This window comes from Mandrillus leucophaeus, unplaced genomic scaffold (genome assembly GCF_000951045.1).
Source record: "Mandrillus leucophaeus isolate KB7577 unplaced genomic scaffold, Mleu.le_1.0 Scaffold233, whole genome shotgun sequence".
Classification (NCBI taxonomy): Eukaryota; Metazoa; Chordata; class Mammalia; order Primates; family Cercopithecidae; genus Mandrillus; species Mandrillus leucophaeus.
The window spans coordinates 4,687,936-4,696,447 of record NW_012102399.1 but is presented as its reverse complement, the minus strand read 5'-3'; positions in this window follow the sequence as shown (position 1 = coordinate 4,696,447).

Sequence of the window (8,512 nt, the reverse complement as noted above, 5' to 3'; positions counted from 1 at the left end):
TATTCAAAGATTTAATAAAAGAAAAATTTCCAAAAATGCAGAAAGAATTAACTTCACAGCCTTGAAAGAACACACCATGTTCCAGGACATTTTGAACTGGTACAACCTACAGTGAATCATACTCTATAATTCAGTTTCAAGAATCAAGAAAATCTTCAGGCATCCCCACAGAAACAGCAAATAATATACAAGGGATAAAACATGGTGAAGAATCAGATTTCTCCATGGTAACAATTAATACCAGAAGACAACGGAAAACATCCATACAGCTCTGAAGGGAAGAAAACCGAGACGGAGTTTCATTCGTGTTGCGCAGGCTAGAGTGCAATGGCGCGATCTTGGCTCACTGCAACCTCCGCGACCCGGGTTCAGGCGATTCTCATGTCTCAGCCTCCTGGGTAGCGGCGATTACAGGCGCCCTCCACTATGCCCAGCTAATTTTTGTATTTTTAGTAGAGGCAGAGTTTTGCCATGTTGGCCAGGCTAGTCGCGAGAAGAGCTTTTAAAAATAACTCCAGTTCAAAAGGCCACCCCAATCCAATTAGATCAGAATCTGTGGGAGTAGAACCTCGACAATGGTAATTCGCAGATGTTCGCCAGGTGATTCTGAGTGCAGATAAGTCTCAAGCAGGTCTACGGAAAGTGTGGTCTGTGGACAGGCAGCATCAGCATCACCTGGGAGTTTGTGAGAAATGCAAGTTCTCAGACCCCACTCCAGACCTACAAGCATTTGGATTTTAACAAGCTCTCCAGGAGATCTGGAGACACGCTTCAGTTTGAAAAGCCTTACAGAGGAATATTTAAGGAAAGAAGACCTAGATCTAGGTTTGGAGATAAATCTAAAAATTGATCTAAATATGCATTTATAACATAAATTTTAAAAGTAATAATATTTGAATTTAAGCAAGGTCACATTTTTACTGAAGTTTTTCTTACAGCAGAGTAAAAATTAAGTTGAATAACTTTTAAGTATAGCATACATAGAATCATCCCATTTAAAATGACATCTGATGTTATTTATGAGTGATGAGATCTGAGGTGCTTTTTAGACTTCTTTTTTATACTATTCCACATTGCTGAAATTCCTAAAAACATCTATTATTTTTCAATATTACTAAAGTGGTTTTTCTCATTAAAAAAAAAACCCTCTATATGTTAATCTGATGAGGATGATCATGATCTGTGTATCAATTCATGCCAACCAAATTCAGAGAGACTGTGAATCAGAATAGCAATTGATTAATTAACATACTCAATCCCAGATCTAAAACATGTCATGAAGAGAAAGCATCTGATTTTCAGTGGACATATGTACTCAAGAGTCTAAATTACACACTAGAAGGCTGCTTGGTAAGCAGAGAATTACAGAAAAGGAAGTGAGTTTTCTTAAGAAATTTCTTTGAAACTATCACTACTAATGATTTGTCTTTCACCAAAGTAATTATTCTTTGTAAAGAACTGTTTTTCAGTCTAAGATCAGGAGTCCATCTTCCCATCCTAAATATTTATCATAAGGTATAGTTTCCCAAGGTTATGATTGATATTGCTTACACTGGAGGAATTTCTAAAGCACAAATGCAGAAGAGTCATTGTGTTCCATCCCAAGGATGAACATCCACAGCAACTGCAATATCGGAAGTTGGCATCTCATGCTTATCTCTAAATCTTGAGTTTATCTTACTTGAGGGTGATTTGAGCTTTCTGTAAATAAAATATACACTGGTTTTTCGTAAAACTTCATGAGAAATGAAAAGAGTAAATATGAGGTAAGGAAGTAGAGCTTGTGGTTAAAAAAAAAATTAATGAAAAACATAAATCCAATCCCAAGGCTAAAAAGGTGATTAATTATTGTCATCACATCCTGTTTATTAAAAAAGAAATAAACATTCCATAAACATTCCACTCCTTTCTTGAATTGGTTTCAGTTAACTCTTTCCTAGGGAAGATTAGGGCAGGGAGCAGACATAATTATTCATGTACACGATCCCTGCTTTCCATTCTACCAGTGTAAATGCTCCATGATGATGTGTTCGTGTCAGGAACTCAGCTCAATCTTCAGATTTTCTTTTTTAAAGATAATCTCTCTCTGTCGCCCAGGCTGGAGTGCAGTGGCACAATCTTGGCTCACTGCAACCTCCACCTCCCAGGCTCAAGCAATTCTTGTGCCTCAGCCTCCTGAGTAGTTGGGATTACAGGCATGTGCCTGCATGCCCAGCTAATTTTTATGTATTTTTAGTAGGGACAGGGTTTCTCCATGTTAGCCAGGCTGGTATCAAACTCCTGGCCTCAAAATGCTGGGATTACAGGCATGAGCCGCCACCACCACCACCACCACCAGTCCCCATGAGAGATATTTTTGTCTGTGGAAGTGAAACTGACCCAACGGTCCCATAGGTAATTTTATTTTGGAAAAACATGGAAATTGATCCTTCTAGTCTTAAAACTTGAAAGTTACATTTATTTTATCTGAATTCCTTTCTCAGGGAAGGACCTTCAGGCATCTCAAAACAGAAAGTATCAAAGAACTGAAACTCATCAGATCACCACATCCAGACAGTGAGTCTGGATCACTCATTCATAGTGATTGGTTCCATGCTCCTCCCTAGTTCCTAGTTTCTGTTTTCTTACACATTGTTACATTTCTTCCCTGCTATATACACCTCTGGTTTTAGTAGATCAAGGAGATGGATTTGAGACTGAACTCCCGTCTCCTTGGCTGTAGCACCCTATTAAAGCCTTCTTCCTTCATGATAATCCTTGTCTCAGTGATTGGCTTTCTGTGTGGCCAGTAGCAGGATCTAGACCAAACCCCTGGAGTTTAAGTAACAGAAGTACTATCTTGCCCTAAATTTTAAGTGATTAAACCATTATTACATGCATCAGCTAGGTTTAAGGTTTTAAGAATTATTATTCCATGGAGTTTATTATATGAGCTTTGAATCCTAGTAGATTGAAATCCTAGTTCTCCCACTTTCTGGTTAGAGACCTAGTATAAAACAGAGACTCCAAATTTACCTTATTTATGAAGCAGAAATAATATCACCTACTTATTTTTAGGGTTTTCATAAGATTTATAAATAATATTAAGAGTACATAGTAGGAGTTCAACATTAAATCCATCTGATAATCAAAGGTGTTTAAGAGTGTTCATCCAAAAAATAGTTAAAATTTTCTTTGAAAATTTTCTCCTGCTTCCCATTTCTTAAATCATTGGCCACACTTGGAAGAGGTGATCAGAAGAGAGAAAAGTAAATCTAAATCATTCTTAACCAAAATTCAGATGTAAGCAGAAACATGTCCATTTAATTATTCTCCTAGGAGCTAATGTATAATGTATACAAACATATATGTATTAATGCATTATGTATAAATTAATATAAAGCATGCAAGGACATAGAATACACTCATTCTCCTATATCTGTGATAGCTGCTGCTGCTTCTCCTTCTCCTTCCTTCTTCTTCTTCCCCTTCCCCCTCCCTCTTCTCCTCCTTTCTTTCTCTTCTGTCTTCTATGTCTTCTGTCTTCTTCCTATTTCCTCTCATCCCTCACGAATTTGGACTCCTTCTCTTTCTACATTTTTATCAGGGAAAACTCAGTCTTTGCTGTGCAAATGTTTCTCAGAGTTCTAACTCTAGTCAGTGTCTTTTTTCCATAACTACAGAGCTGCTTTTCAAATACCTGCTTGGCATCTCTATGTGGACATCCTGACCGCACCTTAAACCAAATATGTCTGAAGTTGCATTTATGCTCTTATTCCCCGCCAAATTAGCATATCCTTCTGAGATTCTTATCTCTAAGATTGGAAACCTGAGCTACTTTTGATTCTTCCTTTCTTGATATTCTATGGCTAAACAATTAATCTTAAGTCCTCTCCCTTGATATCCTAATTATCCAGTCCCTCCTTCCCATTCCTGCTTCCCAGTGGTTTCCCAACCTTCAATATCCCCCCATTACCATCTAGCCTACAAATGATGAACCTTCATCCTTAATCACAGAAGCAATAACTTACTTGCATTCTCAAAATCTCCCACTGGGAAAGATTAAGTATAAATTCATGCTTGGCATCTGAGGCTCTCTACCACAGATGATGAAGTTATCTTTTGGGGCCCATTGCCTTCTATTCCTTTGTTCCTGAGGTTGTGCATGAATGGCCCCACAAAGGCAGATCTAGCTTGCACATATAATTTTCTTTGGGAAACACAATGGCTTTATAAATTTTGAATTAGTTGCTTATTTCAAATTAGTTGCTAACATTTACACATTGGAAGGTTTCATGTAGAAATCCAGATTCTGGCTTCTGGATCCCAACATGAAAAGCTGGGATGTCTGGCAACTTTGAACCTGCATGGCACAAAGGGCTGAGGCTAGGCAACTAGAGCCCTTTGAAAGGCAGAAACAGGCCCCAGTTCACTACAGCCTTCACCTGACTGGTGTCACTCAATCTGGTGCTGCCTTGGTGCCTGCAGGCACATGGATTTATGACACTTGCTCTAGAATACATAGTGCTCCAGCCAAGTGCAACATTCCCGAATGCATAGCATCTTTACTTCTATTTCCTCCTCTTTCTGAAAATGCCCTCTTTCCTTCTTTCCTGTCTTTACGGCCCGTTTCCAACACCATATCTTCCTTGGAGCTTTCTGTGAGCACCCTGCTGGATGTGACTTCCCATTTGTAAACCTCTGTAACACTCTGTGACTCTTATGGCCCAGAGCCCACCCTCCTTGGCATCACAGTCATATCCTTGCTTTCTCCCTGTGTCTCAGAAAGGGATAGAGATGTGCACTTTTCCCCACTCCTCAGGCTTTTTCAAAAAGGGGTTTTCATCTTGACCTAGACTTTCGTTCGCCTCCCCATGGAGATGAAGAGCATTTGTCCCCACCTCCTTTTTCCCCCCAGGGACCTGCCTGTCTACACAGTGAAGAGGCCCTGTTATGCTTGGCAGTAAAGGAACTGTTGTGCAGGTGAAACTGGGGGTGTTCGCACTACCTGTGCGTGTTCATCTGCCCGATTCTGAAGGCCAGTAATGGGAAGCCCCCTTATTGCTACACATCTAAGACAGGGCTTCCTATCCTGCGTTGATCAGCAAACCAAGCTAAATTTTCATCGTCATCTGTTTGAATACTTATCTAGCAACTGTTTCCAAACTCAAGCAGGGAAAAAGAAGAAATTTTTCTGACCTCAACAGTAAGACCTCCCTTTTTAAAAAATTATTATACTTTAAGTTCTAGGGTACATGTGCACAAGGTGCAGGTTTGATACACAGCTATACGTGTGTCATGTTGGTTTGTTGCACCCATCAACTCGTCACTTACATTAGGTATTTCTCCTAATGCTATCCCTCTCCCAGCCCTCCATCCCCCAATAGGCTCTGGTGTGTGATGTTCCCTGCCCACTGTGTCCAAGTGTTCTCATTTTTCAATTCTCACCTATGAGTGAGAACACGCAGTGTTTGGTTTTCTGTATTTGTGATAGTTTGCTGAGAATGATAGTTTCCAGCTTCATCGATGTCTCTGCAAAGGACATAAACTCATCCTTTTTTATGGCTGCATAGTATGCCATGGTGTATATGTGCCACATTTTCTTAATTCAGTCTATCACTGATGGACATTTGGGTTCGTTCCAAGTCTTTGCTACTGTGAATAGTGCCACAATAAACATACTTGTGCATGTGTCTTTATAGTAGCATGATTTATAATCCTTTGGGTATATACCCAGTAATGGGAGTGGTGGGTCAAATGGTATTTCTAGTTCTAGATCCTTGAGGAATTGCCACACTGTCTTCCACAACGGTTGAACTAGTTTACAGGCCCACCAACAGTGTAAAAGTGTTTCTATTTCTCCCTATCCTCTCTAGCATCTGTTGTTTCCTGACTTTTTAATGATCGCCATTCTAACTGGTGTGAGATGGTATCTCATTGTGGTTTTCATTTGCATTTCTCTCATGACCACTGATGATGAGCCTTTTTTCATGTGTCTGTTGGCTGCATAAATGTCTTCTTTTGAGAAGTATCTGTTCATATCCTTTGCCCACTTTTTGATAGGATTGTTTGCTTTTTCTTGTAAATTTCTTTGAGTTCTTTGTAGATTCTGGATATTGGCCCTGTGTCAGATGGGTAGATTGCAAAAATTTTCTCCCATTCTGTAGGTTGCCTGTTCACTCTGATGGTAGTTTCTTTTGCTGTGCAGAAGCTCTGTAGTTTAGTCCTATTTGTCTATTTTGGCTTTTGTTGCCATTGCTTTTGGTGTTTTAGTCATGAAGTCCTTGCCCATGCCTATGTCCTGAATGGTATTGCCTAGGCTTTCTTCTAGGGTTTTTATGGTTTTAGGTCTAACATTTAAGTCTTTAATCCATCTTGAGTTAATTTTCGTATAAGGTGTAAGGAAGGGATCCAATTTCAGCTTTCTACATATGGCTAGCCAGTTTTCCCAGCACCATTTATGAAATAGGGAATCCTTTCCCCATTGGTTGTTTCTGTCAGGTTTGTCAAAGATCATATGGTTGTAGATGTGTGGTGTTATTTCTGAGCCCTCTGTTCTGTTCTATTGGTCTATATCTCTGTTTTGGTACCAGTACCATACTGTTTTAGTTACTGTAGCCTTTTAGTATAGTTTGAAGTCAGGTAGCATGATGCCTCCAGCTTTGTTCTTTTTGCTTAGGATTTTCTTGGCAATGTGGGCTCTTTTTTGGTTCCATATGAACTTTAAAGTAGTTTTTTCCAATTCTGTGAAAAAAGCCATTGGTAGCTTGATGGTAGCTTGATGGTAGCTTGAATCTATAAATTACCTTAGGCAGTATGGCCATTTTCACGATATTGATTCTTCCTATCCATGAGCATGGAATGTTCTTCCATTTGTCTGTGTCTTCTTTAATTTTGTTGAGCAGTGGTTTGTAGTTCTCCTTGAAGAGGCCTTTCCCATCCCTTGTAAGCTGGATTCCTAGGTATTTTGTTATCTTTGTAGCAATTGTGAATGGGAGTTCACTCATGATTTGGCTGTTTGCCCCCTATAGGAATGCTTGTGATTTTTGCACATTGATTTTGTATCCTGAGACTTTGCTGAAGTTGCTTATCAGCTTAAGGAGATTTGGGGCTGACAATGGGGTTCTCTAAATATACAATCATGTAATCTGCAAACGGGGGCAATTTGACTTCTTCTTTTCCTAATTGAATACCATTTATTTCTTTCTCTTGCCTGATTTCCCTGGCCAGAACTTCCAACACTATGTTGAATAGGAGTGGTGAGAGAGGGCATCCTTGTTTTGTGGTGGTTTTCAAAGGGAATGCGTCCAGTTTTTGTCCATTCATTATGATATTGGCTATGGGTTTATAAAAAATAGCTCTTATAATTTTGAGATACGTTCCATCAATACCTAGTTTATTGAGAGTTTTTAGCATGAAAGGCTGTTGAATTTTGTCGAAGGCCTTTTCTGCATCTATTGAGATAATCGTGTGGTTTTTGTCATTGGTTCTGTTTATGTGATGGGTTACATTTATTGATTTGCATATGTTGAACCAGACTTGCATCCCAGGGATGAAGCCAACTTGATCATGGTGGATAAGCTTTTTGATGTGTTGCTGGATTCGGTTTGCCAGTATTTTATTGAGGATTATTGCATCGATGTTCATCAGGGATATTGGTCTAAAAATTCTCTTTTTTTGTTATGTCTCTGCCAGCATTTGCTATAAGAATGATGCTGGCCTCATAAAACGAGTTAGGGAGGATTCCCTCTTTTTCTATTGATTGGAATAGTTTCAGAAGGAATTGTACCAGCTCCTCTCTATACCTCTGGTAGAATTCAGCTGTGAATCCATCTGGTCCTGGACTCTTTTTGGTTGGTAGCCTATTAATTATTGCCTCAATTTCAGAGCCTGTTATTGTTCTATTCAGAGATTCAACTTCTTCCTAGTTTAGTCTTGGGAGAGTGTATGTGTCCAGAAATTTATCAATTTCTTCTAGATTTTCTAGTTTATTTGCATAGAGGTGTTTATAGTATTGTATGATGGTAGTATGTATATCTGTGGTATCGGTGGTCTATCATTTTTTATTGCATCTATTTGATTCTTCCCTCTTTTCTTCTTCATTAGTCTTCCTAGTGGTCTATCAATTGTGTTGATCTTTTCAAAAAAACAGCTCCTGGATTCATTGATTTTTTGAAGGGTTTTTTGTGTCTCTATCTCTTTCAGTTATGCTCTGATTGTAGTTATTTCTTGACTTCTGCTAGCTTTTGGATTTGTTTGCTCTTGCTTCTCTAGTTCTTTTAATTGTGGTGTTAGGGTGTTGATTTTAGATCTTTCCTGCTTTTTTGGTGGACATTTAGTGCTATAAATTTCCCTCTACACACTGCTTTAAATGCGTCCCAGAGATTCTGGTACATTGTATCTTTGTTCTCATTGGTTTCAAATAACATCTTTATTTCTGCCTTCATTTTGTTCTTTACCCAGTAGTCATTCAGGAGCAGGTTGTTCAATTTCCATGTAGTTGTGTGGTTTCTTAATCCTGAGTTCTAATTTG